At 41.2% G+C, this 12,875-nt stretch overlaps 1 protein-coding gene across 7 annotated transcripts in view; it reads left to right on the top strand.

The window, feature by feature from the left end:
• Positions 1-12,875, top strand: part of GPR176 (G protein-coupled receptor 176) — a 91,619-nt gene that overhangs the window by 43,548 nt on the left and 35,196 nt on the right. The gene's annotated exons all lie outside the window — the stretch shown is intronic.

The following is a 12,875-nucleotide window of genomic DNA, read 5'->3' on the forward strand; positions in this document are numbered from 1 at the left end:
CTAACTTTTGTATAATACATTTTGAGTTCTTCATATTGTTAGGTTTTAGGTAAAACATGGCAAGTTGATTTCACAGATTTCATTTTACCCAGTAATTTTAACATCTAGCCTGGAAAATCTTTAATCAGAACAATTAATGGGGGTAAACTGTATTAGTCTGAATTTCATCATCTGGCTTTGCACATTTCTGCAAATAAAGACATGGTGATAAAGATATGGTTAATGAATATATTGGCAAAAGGAGGACCAAGAAGAGAATAAGATGAAAAGTAAGTGATCTAATGACCTGAATAGCAATTGTGGCGGTTGGCTGGCTGGTGGTGGTGGGGCAGGTGCAAAGAGCCAATAGATATTCCATTCCACTTGGTTGGTCTACTTAGAGGCAGACCTTCCATTAAATATCCATTAATGAGAAGAACTTTAGTGCATGACTAGTTAGTTTCTCATAGAGTGAGGTTGTAATGTGAAAGCCAAAAAAAAATCATGTAGTGCAATCAAGAGAGTGACATTTCATCATAATCACAGGTCCCACCCACACTCAAGGGCAGAAGATTATACCGCGTGCATACACCAGGGTAGGGAATGTTGGGATCATTTTAGAATTCTGCCTACCACACCAACTCTCCACTTTATTACTTTTCCTAATTATGATGTTAGGACATACTGTTAAGTTGTGAGATGTCACAAATAATATGTTATTGATAAAGTACTGGAATTTACCATTTTCTCCTAAAAGGAGCAGATTTATGGTTATCCCTGAATGATGTCACTCCCTTTCACTGGCTCTCCTGAAAGAAACAGAAATGGATGGAGTTACTTAAGTCCCCTGTGGTAGGCTGAATAATGGCCTCTCAAGATATCCACATCCTAATCCTTGGAGCCTATGACTGTTACCTTATATGACAAAAGGGATTTTGCAGATGTGATTAAGTTAGGATTTTAAGATGAGATTTTCTAGGATTAGCTGGGTGGGATTTAAGTGTAATCAACAATGTAGGAAGCCAGAGGGAGATTTAACTGCAGAAGGAGGTGTGACAAGCAGGAGGTTGGAGTGATCAGAGGAAGGGGTCATGAACTGTATAATGTAGGTAACCTCCAGAAGCTAGAGAGGCAGGGAGACAGATTCTCCCCTCGAGTTTCTAAAGGAACCATCCCTACAAACACCTTAACTTTAGCCCAGGGAAACTGATTTTGGACCTCTGACCTCCAGAACTGTAAGAAGATAAATTTGTATTGTTTTAAGCCACTAAATTTGTGGTCATTTGTTACAGCAGTCCTACGAGGCTAATATGCCCTCTAATAACTCCACAAAATTCTAGATACGGTGTCACCCCACATGTTTGTTAATGAGACAGCTATGATGTCTACTTTTTTTTTCCACAATGCACTGAGACTATTTGGAGACACAGCTGGAAGAGATGGGGGATAGCTCTGAGAATCAAATGTGACTGGGGTGAAGGATTAATATTGTGTTATTGCAGGGAGGCAGTAGGCCTTTGAACAAGAATTGGTCATGATAATCGAAAGGAAAATGAAAGCAGGAAGGGATTAAAAAGCGAATAAAAGATTAAAAAGAGGAGATGAAGATGAGGGGAAAAGAGAAAAGAGGAAAGAAGTGACTGAGAAGTACAATTTGGCCGCGGAGACTCACTTTGTAAATAGCTGTGACACGTGGCCTCCATCTGGAGGACTGGTGGCTCAAGACTGGACCTCTGGGAGCCAAGAGACCTGCCCGAGGTCAGCATCATGAAGAGCCCTTCTCCAGGGCTAGGTGGGGATGTCACAGGAACAGCTTGCCACAACTTCCCATGGCTTCACCTGCTGGGTGTCTGGAACCCCAGATCTAAGGATCCCCACTTTCCCTTTAATCAGTTTTATGGAGGAAATAGTATTGAGAACTTTTAATTTCACCAAACCTAATTAGTTTTCAAAATACCTACAATAGAGTCCTACACAGGGACTCTGTTGTAAAATTATGGGCTGTAAAATTGCAAAACAAAAAGCTCACCAAACAGTTCTCTACATTTTTTTTTTAACTTGCAAAAACAACCAGATGTGTGAAGTGAATGGCAGTGCTGCCACTTGAATGAAATGAAGAGGGGAGTGTATGTACAGTGTTTTTGGAACCTTAGATGTCTCAGGGAATTTCTGTAGGGCTAAGGTGCTGACTTGAGGAACACTTATTTCCTCAAGCCTATTCCTTTTCCCAGTGTAGTCAGGCCCTCTTATGAAGCTGAGCCTGCTACCTTGCTGAAGACAGGTCACTCAGGTGAAGGTCAAGTGTCCGAAGAGGGAGAGACCCTGGGCTGGCCCCTCTTACTTCTTCCTGTGGGTGCAAACACCATCCAGGCAGCCCCTGCATTTAACAGGCTGCACAGAAGACTGTCAAGCTGATTGGTTACTGAAATTTTGGTGTCGTCCCACATTTAATTGTAACCACTGGGTTAATGTGCTTATATTAGCACTAATTAAAGATATGTGTCCTAGATAAAGCCTCTGTCTTGAGAGCCCACAAAAGCACAGCAAGCCTTTAGAAAAGTAGCTTTTAAAATTGGCTGTAAGCATAAAGCATTACTCTGTCTTGGGGTGACCTCCTTGACTGCCCCATGTAAGGTGCCTATTTAGTCAGCTCTTATTTGGTTATAACAAAAAGCCCACATACTGGGTGTCTAAAACAACAAATATTTATTTCTCACAGTTATGGAGGCTGAGAAATCCAAGATCAGGGTGCCAGCAGATTCGATTCCTTGTGAGGATCCTCTTCCTGGCTTGCAGACAGCCACTTTCTTGCTGGGTGCTCACATGGCCTTTCCTCAGGGTGTGCACATGGGAAGAGACTTCTCTCTCTTCCTCTTCTTTTTTTTTTTTTTTGTGGTACGCGGGCCTCTCACTGCTGTGGCCTCTCCTGTTGTGGAGCACAGGCTCCGGACGCGCAGGCTCAGTGGCCATGGCTCACGGGCCTAGCTGCTCTGCGCCATGTGGGATCTTCCCGGACTGGGGCACAAACCCGTGTCCCCTGCATCGGCAGGCAGACTCTCAACCACTGTGCCACCAGGGAATCCCTCTTCCTCTTCTTATAAGGGCACGAATTCCATCACGAGGGTTCTACCCTCATGATCTGATCTAAAGCTAATTACCTCCCAAAGGCTCCACCTCTTAATAGCATCACATTGGGGTTAGGGATTCAACATATGAATTTGGGGGGACACAAACATTTAGTCAACAGCACTTAGCAATGTGCCCATCCTGGTGAAGAAGTGCCCAAGTTGTTAATTCCTATTTTGTGTCTCATTGTATGTTCTACTAAAATCCTCTGACCCTACCTGCTCCACTGCTTTCATTTAGAAGCTCCCCTACACCCACAGTTGGCACCGGGGCCTGTTTGTTCTTAGCCTGGTGTACAGATTAGTTTTGCTGGGAAAAACCTGTATTTTCCTACAGCCTGTGTTCTGGTCACCTCATCGATCACTTACTCCTAACCAACAGCCAGATGTGTCCAAAAAGTGATAAAGACTCCAAGAGTCTGAAGAAATCAATTGGTGGGTGGCTGTTCATTATCCTAGACTTTCTGTTCTTATCTTCCCTCTCCTGCTTTCTCCTTGGGTCAGCATAAACTTCAATTCATTCATTTCTGCTTCCCTTCTCACTTAGCAGTTATAGGCGATGGTGGAAGGTCCTCACAGCCCAACCCACTTCTCTAGCGATATGTCATTTATTGACTCTGAGGGGAGCATCATGATCTGTTTGGTTGGGTCAGCCTGAGCAAATAGCTAGAATCCAGTTAACATTCAGATTGGAAGAGGCTTCAAAGCTTCTGTAAAATCTTGCCCCCCAGGTACCCAAATTGTCTCTTATTCCAGAACTACTTGAGCAAGGATGCCGCAGTTCTAATCACTCATTGTAAAGGGTGGTCAGGAAACGCCACGCTCCTCCCTCCACCTTAGCCCTGCTTCCACTCCTCACTCTAAATCTTAACCCTCTGTCAGTCTGACCTCATGCTTATTCCTTTAGAATTTTATCTCTCTCTGCTGAGAACAGTTTCTGTGCTGTGTATGTGTCTGTCTCGCTGTCCTCCAATTGTTCTAAAATCCGTATCTGCTCATTTCACTCAGCTGTGTGAAATCCTTCAGTGGCCTTCCATAGCCTCAGGGTGCAGTTCAAACTCCTAAGCTCCTTTCACATCTGGTCCACCCCTGGCCGCCCCTCTGAACAGCTGTTTCCCGACAAGTCATGCATTTCCAGACCTCCATGTCTGGGCACATGGTGTCAATTCTCCCCATCCTTCTCTGCCTCATTCTCATCCTCAAAATCTGGAGCCTGAACCCCAGCTTGAGTCTGCTGCCCCTGTTCCGTGGTGTTATCGCACCTTCCAGCAGAGCCCTGAGCCCCACTCAGCGTGCTGGTGGCAGGTTCCTGTGGCTTTGCTAGCCCTTATATTATGGAACTAACTGGGGTCAGTGGGCACTAGCACCTTCAGATAAGTTCTGTACTTTCCATCTTTACCTTAGGATATCACCTGCCACCTTGCTCTCCATTCTCAGAGTGAGAACCATCTTTCTAAAATTAATCGCATACCTGGATTCTGGGCTCTTCGTGACCCTGTTCTGTAGGTTGTTTATATTCATATTTGTTCTCTCTCTCCTCTCTGTTTCTGTCTTTCTCAGATTTCCATTCTTTACTTCCCTTCAGTCCTAAAACACATCCTGTCTCCTTTGCCTGATCCTACTGTTCCTTCTGTTTCCTCAGTTTTAGAATATGGATAATCCTACTCTTTCTACTCTCACCCTACCCCACCCCCTTCTCATGCCGCTTTACAGTCTGATTTCCAGACTAACCACCTTCCTCAAATGTTTCCATGTTTTGTTTCTTGACACATTTATGGTATCCTTGAAAAAGTACATTTTAGAAAAAGAAAACACATTTTTCAGAATCAAACTTCTGATTTTGTATTTTATATTTTTATCTCTTTCTCTTGTGACATTAATATGTTTACTTATTTTCTTCATTCTAGAATATACTTAAATTAGCTTCATACGTGGCACAGACAATAAATATGCCAGTGAAGTTTAAGATTTTCTGGCGGTTCTTTTTGCCCTCAGACTATATACTGCCCAGGATATACAGAGTAGTGCGTTCAAACACTGCTTGAAATTATTCTTTTCTCTGTGTGGTTATGGTATTAATTTGAGATAAAATTATGTTCGGTCATTTATGTTTTGTTCAATTATAGCATTTGCTTTTCCCCTTTTAAGATTATCTGTTAAATATGTAAAACATTTACCATGTTCAAAATTGAGAACCATATAGAAAGGGGTAACTAGAAAGTCCCAGCCCTGTCCTTTACAATCATCCCCTTTCATTTTATAGGTATGCATTTTCTTAAGCTTTAGGTTTATCCTTCTGGTATTGCTTTTGCAAAAAGAAGCAAATATCTTATTTCCCACCCTTTCTTATACAAAAGGTAGCATACCCTATATACTGTTCTATACTTTGCATTTTCATTTAACAAAATGTCTTGGAAAATGTCCTTCCATATCATATAAATCTTTCTCGTCCTTTTTTATGATTTACAGTACTCCATGGTATGGACATAGATAGTTTATTCAGTTGGTCCCTTATTGGTGGACATTTGTTTTGTTTCCAGTCTTTTACAAATAATGCTACAATGAATAACTGTATTATATGTTGTTTTGTATTAGTGGAAGGAAATCTTCTAAATGGATTCATAGAAGTGGAATTGCTGGGTCAAAAAGTAAAGCATATGTAATTTTGTTCGATGTTGCCAATGCATGTGGAAATTTGTTACATATTCCTTCCATAGCGTTTAAAGCATTTTACATTCCCACCAGCAATGTACAAAATTACCTATTTCTCCAAAGCCTTGCCAACACAATGTGTTGTCAATATGATAGCTGAGAAATGGCATCCAAATGTAGTTGTTTTTTGGTTTTGTTTTTATAAATTTATTTATTTATTTTTGGCTGCATTGGGTCTTTGTTTCTGCATGTGGGCTTTTCTCTAGTTGTGGTGAGTGGGGGCTACTCTGTTGCGGTGTACAGGCTTCTCATTGCAAAGGCTTCTCTTGTTGCGGAGCACGGCCTCTAGGCATGTGGGCTTCAGTAGTTGTGGCACACGGGCTCAGTAGTTGTGGCTCGCGGGCTCTAGAGCACAGGCTCAGTAGTTGTGGCGCGCAGGGTTAGTTGCTCTGCGGCATGTGGGATCTTCCCGGACCAGGGCTCGAACCCGTGTCTCCTGCATTGGCAGGCAGATTCTTAACCACTGTGCCACCAGGGAAGTCCCCAAATGTAGTTTAATTTCTTATTGTGAGAGTAAGCATTTTCCCAATATTTTTAAGGGCTATTTGCCTTTCTTATTCTATGAACTGTCTGCCCCTTTTTGGGGGAAGAGGGAGAGTGCATTATTTTCTATTGGGTTTTGGTCTTTCTCCTTCTCAGTGTTTTAGAGCTCTTTATACATTAGGGAGATTAGTCTTTTGTATAAATTGCAGATATTTTCTCCCAATTTGTGATTTGTCTTTTGACTTTACTTACAGTTTTTCTTTTTGTCATAAAGATGTTTCTTTAAGAAAGTTATTTTAAGTTGTCAAATTTATCAGTCTTATCTTTAATTGCTTCTGGATTTTAAGTCATAGTTAGAAAACTGTTTCCTACTTCTAGATTATGAAAGAACTCACTATCTTTTCTTCTAGCATTTGTATGCTTTTATTTTTTACATTTAAATCTGAATAATTCTAAATGGTTAGAATTATTCTAGTGTATGTTATGAAGTTTGGAACTAAAATGATCTTTTCTAAATGTTATCTAGTTGATCCAGGCTTATTATTATAAAATCTCTCTTTTTTTTGCCCAATGAATTGTGATGCCATCTTTATCATATTCTAAATTTCCAGATGTACTTGGTGTATTTTTTCTATTCTGTTCTGTTTTTTTCATCTGTTCATGCTTAGTACCACTGCTTTAATCAAAGAAGCATCGTGGGTTGTTTTAAGAGCAATAGAACTATTTCCTCCACATTGCTTTTCTTTTTCAGGGTTTTCCTAATTGTTTTAGATTGATCATTTTTTATATGAAATTTAAAATCAATGTATCAAATTCCAGAGTAAAATAAACTTGCTGGTTTTATTATTGGATTCATATTAAAGTTATACGTTAACTGGAGAAAGTTGATATCTTTATAATGTTGAATAGTCTTAGGTAAGATCAAGCAGTGTCTCTTCATTTGCTAAAGTTTTGGTTTCAAATTTTGGGGGCTCTTTGGAAGTTTAAACAGAGTGGCAGCATTTTCAATGGTTAAAAATACATTTTGGCAGTTGAGACTGTTCATATTATTTCAAGAGCAGATGTAGATATCAGAAATCTTATTAAAATATGGCAAAACTTATCATTTCTCATTTGATGATCACTAAATGATTTCAGAGCCTTAATTTGCACCGAATAAATGTAAACAAATGTGAATGATTTTCCCACAAGAGCTGCTACATCTATTTGAGGATTAGATAGGTTATTTATAGAATTGTTGCAAATATGTGACTTGCAACTAATTGTAGTGGTCCATTGACTTTTGGAAAGGATTCTTAGAAACTGTATGATTTTCATCGCTGTGGTTTTTTATTTATATGAACCAGCTCACAGGCCAGCAAACTCATCAGTGAGCTTGCTTTTCCTAACAGGGAGAATCTTGTCACTTATTTCATCAGGTAGGATATCACGTTTAAAATTTCTTACCTTTTATTTCCATAGGAAAGCTTTGTACATTTTAGTGAAATGACTGGTAAAACATGACATTTTGACCAATTCTGAGTTTTTTATTTTTAGTTTTTTGAGCTCTGGTTTTAGATTGTGCTAGTGAAAATTTATGTTCAAACAATATGGAACAAAACCCCCCAACCAAGCACAAAAAACAATATGGAAATTTGGAAGTAGGTTTAGTTTCATATTTTGTGTGTGTGTGTGTGTTTGGAGTAGGTTAGCTTCTCTATTTCTAAGAACAGGAGTGTGTTCCCAAAGAACTAGGGGCAATGCATGCTGAAGCCAGGGGACAAGGACAATGCAAACACTGAAAATCAAACCAGGAGAAGTAAATTCTCACTCCAAGGGAGGAGGCAGGGTCAGAAATGGGGACTAAACCAAGAGGGTCAGCAGTCAATCAGATAGCCTATTTTAGTCTATTTAGGCCACTATAACAGAATACCATAGACTGCGTGACTTCTAAACAACAAGAATTTATTTCTTACGGTTCTGGAGGCTGGGAAGTCCAAGATCAAAGCACTGGCAGATTTGGCGTCTGGTGAGAGCCCACTTCCTTGTTCACAGACATCCTTGCTGCATCCTCACACTGTGGAAGGGCCCAGGTAGCTCTCAGAGTCTCTTCTATAAGGGCCCTAATCCCATTCATGAGGGCTCCACCCTCATAACCTAATCACCCCAAAGGCCCCACTTCCGATTACTATCACAGTAGGGATTAGGTTTCAACATGTGAAATTTCAGTGGGGGACACAAACATTCATTCTGTAGAACTGCCACTGGAATGGAAGTTCCTAAAGGGCCCCCAAGGAAGAAAAGGGTCCTAAATTGCATGGAACAGAGGGAGAATAAACATGTTAAAAGGCACAGGGTTTGGGCTGATAGTTCAACATTCAATCTAAAGGTCTGAAATAGTCATCTAGTTAAGGTGTGACATGAAGTTACCACTTCCTTTGTGAAACATGACTTTAACATTTTTTATGAAAAAAATTTGAATTGAAATCCTAGAAGCTCTCCAGTTGACAGCTACCTGATGTCTCTCTGATGTGAACTGATGTCAGGTTTCCTGCTGGGTGCACTGTTTATCTCACTCATAAAGGGTGTAGAGTGTTAAATGGGGATTGTCACAATCTTTTTAAAATAAATTTATTTATTTATTTTTGGCTGCATTTGGTCTTCGTTGCTGGGTGCAGGCTTTCTCTAGTTGCGGTGAGTGGGGACTACTCTTCGTCACAGTGCGCAGGCTTCTCATTACGGTGGCTTCTCTTTGTTGCAGAGCACAGGCTCTAGGCATGCAGGCTTCAGTAGTTGTGGCATGCAGGCTCAGTAGATGTGACACATGAGCTTAGTTGCTCTGCGGCATGTGGGATCTTCCCGGACCAGGGCTCTAACCCGTGTCCCCTGCATTGGCAGGCAGATTCTTAACCACTGTGCCACCAGGGAAGTCCCTGTCACAATCTTTTTAAAAAAAGATTTCTTTTTCAAAGCCTTGCTAAAGGTACAGTTTCTTAGTCATGCTGATACTAAAATAGAGTTTTATAATTAAATTACTCAAACACTTTTCATACTACAGGTAAAGTAACTTATACTATATAATTCCTGAAAATATTTACTGCCATGGCTACATTTTATCATGGTTGATAAGCTTTGCAAGCTATCACAATTGTGTGACATTTTTTTTTTCTTAGATAAGGAGGGTGTTTGGAGGCTTGCCATCTAGAGGTTATTAACGTCATTCTATCACAGTCTGCCAAAACACTAAATCCTGGGACATGTCAGGGATTTATTGGGGCCACGATGAACAGAATGCTCACAATCAGGACTATCTCAGAACCTCCTTAGGAGAGTTTCTCTTCTTCAGAGTAATGAATTGGTGCTAATTCCCTTAGTCGGTCCACCTGGTTCCTGCTTTCTAAATGGAACCAGTTTCTGGATATTCCAAAGTGCCCAGCATCGTAATAATTAAGAACAGAATTTATGTTTCATTTTCAGGTGGGCTTTAGCATTGGGAAATGTAAATACATACAGGAGAGCAGAGTCAGCCAGGGTTCTCCTGACACAGAGGAGCATCATCCTGAAATCCCTGTCAGCAAGCCGGTGGAAGTCAGCTTCTCTCGTCCATGCTGGGGCCAGCCTGTGTTCTGAGCCCTCTGATCACTTAGATCCCTTTCTTCTTTATTGCCCAGCTTTAGCCAGCTACAGGAGGTGTAGCCAATGCCTGGAAAAAGATGGTAAATTAAGTCATTTTCTAATGAACATTCCAAAATTACAGATCCCAAAGGGGGTGAAATCTGTAGGAAAACACACCACATTGGGAATATTTGACCCTGTGTGTGTTTCAAACAGGCCATCTAACTCTCCTGTGTATATACTTGTAGCATAGCTATTTAGAGTTAAGGACATAATCCCTGTTTGGGCAAGAGGAAAAAGCTAACATGCTCTCTGGTATTCCCCTATGACCTTGTTTGCATTAGCAAACACATTTCTATAACATGCATAGGGCAAAGATGGAGGCTCAAGATAAATCAAAAAATATGTTTGGGGCTTCCCTGGTGGTGCAGTGGTTGGGAGTCCGCCTGCCGATGCAGAGGACACGGGTTCGTGCCCCGGTCCGGGAGGATCCCACATGCCGCGGAGCGGCTGGGCCCGTGAGCCATGGCCGCTGAGCCTGCACGTCCAGAGCCTGTGCTCCGCAACGGGAGAGGCCACAACAGTGAGATGCCCGTGTACCACAAAATAAATAAATAAATAAATAAAGTGAAAGGTATCATTTCCTTTTTTAAAAAAAAAAATATGTTTGATTTTTAACTGCCTGAATTGATAACTGACTGGTTGACTTTGCAAGTGAGTGACTTTGCAAGTAAGTAAGAGACTAGTTTTCAGCTTGTTTTGCAAAATCTTAGGATTATTTTTTGACGGCTACAGTGTGCTGGACTTCATTTTTGAAACATTGGCTAAGATTCTAGTCCCAGCTAGCAAGTAGGTGTCAGTGCTCTTACCATTTCCAGTTGATTGGTAGCAGCTGCCTGGAATGCAGTGTTGAGAAGGATTCTGAGGTCTTGTACTGGGCTCAGAGGTAAAGAGGGCTGTGGTAGATTTTCAAAGTTTACTATGGTGAGAGTGGGGGAGTGGTAGTATATGTGCTTTATATGTACTCTAGGGCCATTTGGAAACTGTTCGCGAACAAGAAACCATTGCCTTCAGGATTCTTTTCTCTATTTATCATAATATTAAAGTTGAGCAACCACATCGTTCTTTTTTCTTTTCTGGGCTGGCAGGAAATATTAGACCAGAAGAATAAGAACAGCATGAAATAAAGGAGTAAGTAGGTCCTTTCCTTGAGAATATAGCAGTAGTTTATGGTTGTCCGGCAGGCTGAATCTGATTATGTGGCCTTATGATACCCTTGGACCACAATACCAAGAGGAGGCTGTTCAAGGGCAGATACAGCCAAGGGAGCAATTACGATCAAAAGTCTAATTAAGGGAGAAATCTGGAAATCCTTTTTTGGTCTTGGTCTTCAGTCACTGTGACATTCTAGAAGAGAAACATATTCGAGATGGAAGAGATGACTGGAAATGGCATCAAATCCTTCCTGTGCTAAAATACACGCTCAAAAAAAAAAAAAAAAGTGCTACTCTGAGTCTGTGTTCTGAGCAAAACATTTCCGTGTGTGAAATTGCAGTTGCTATGACAACCAGGGGCTGCAGCCCACTGACCCGTGTTCCTAAGGAAAACAAGAGTTGATGTTTATGGATGAGAATTCAGCACTGCCTTAGAGAAAAAGGGAGCCCAGCATGTGTTTAAGTGCCAGGTCTTCATCTTGTGCCTTGGAGGAAATAAGTTCTCTGATGCTCCATGATCATCTGCCTTTTGCGTTAGGCCCTCCAATTATCTTTAACTAGGTGAAGCATCGGGAAGAAAACACCTCAACTAGAACCTCAGTTTGAGTGGAAAAAAATAAAATTTTAAGTAGACAGTTCACCTGAAATAGTTGATTTACAACTTCAGAGTGAGGAACCCTGTCTTACTCTCTCTTGCTCTGGTATTCCAATTCTTGAAGAAATGGTGGAAACAAGGGTTTCTGACTCAGCAGTGCTTTCTTGTTTCTGGTCTTTTCAGGCTTATGTTTTCTTCATTGGTTTCATTCAAAGCAACATAACCTGTGTTGAACCTTGGAAGCTCTTGTAGGGGCAAATATTTACTTACATCCAAAATGTGAATGTTGTTCAAGAGGAGGATAAACTAACTGAACAAGTCTCAAATCCCAAATGTCTGTGAACAGACTCTTCTGCATCTCAGTTTGTGATACCATTATCTAGTCAGTTGTTCAAGTAGGAAATCTAGGAGTCATTTTTCACTTTTCTCTTTCTTTTACGCTCCACAGGTAACCCATCAGCAAATACTATTGATTATACCTCCACAATACATCCCAAATCTACCCATTCCTCTGTTTCAACTCCCACCATGGTAGTTTTAGGACAGTCATCTCCTGCCTGGATGACTTCATGTTCTCCTAACTGGGCTCACTCTCGCTACTCCTGCTTTTTACCATTCATCCTCCCCACAGCTGACAGGATGAGATATATATTTGAAATTAAACATTTTATTTTGAGATAACTGTTGATTGACATGTAGTTCTAAGAAATAGTACAGAGATCCCACGTACCCAGTTTTCCCAAATGGTCACATCTTTCATGATTTTAGTATAATATCACAACTAGGATATTGACATCTCTACATCAAGATACAGGACATTTTCATCACCACAAGGACTTTTTTTTTTTTTTTTTTTTTTTTCAGTACGCGGGCCTCTCACTGCTGTGGCCTCTCCCGTTGCGGAGCACAGGCTCCGGATGCGCAGGCTCAGCGGCCATGGCCCACGGGCCCAGCCGCTCCGCGGCATGTGGGATCTTCCCGGACCGGGGCACGAACCCGCGTCCCCTGCATTGGCAGGCGGACTCCCAACCACTGTGCCACCAGGGAAGCCCCACAAGGACTTTTATAATGACAACTACTTCCCTTCCACCACAGGCCTCACTTTAGCCCCTAGCAACAACTAATCAAGTCTTCATTTCCATAATTTTTGTCTTTTCAAAGATGTTATATAGA

The sequence above is a fragment of the Phocoena sinus genome, chromosome 2 (genome assembly GCF_008692025.1).
Source record: "Phocoena sinus isolate mPhoSin1 chromosome 2, mPhoSin1.pri, whole genome shotgun sequence".
NCBI lineage: Eukaryota > Metazoa > Chordata > Mammalia > Artiodactyla > Phocoenidae > Phocoena > Phocoena sinus.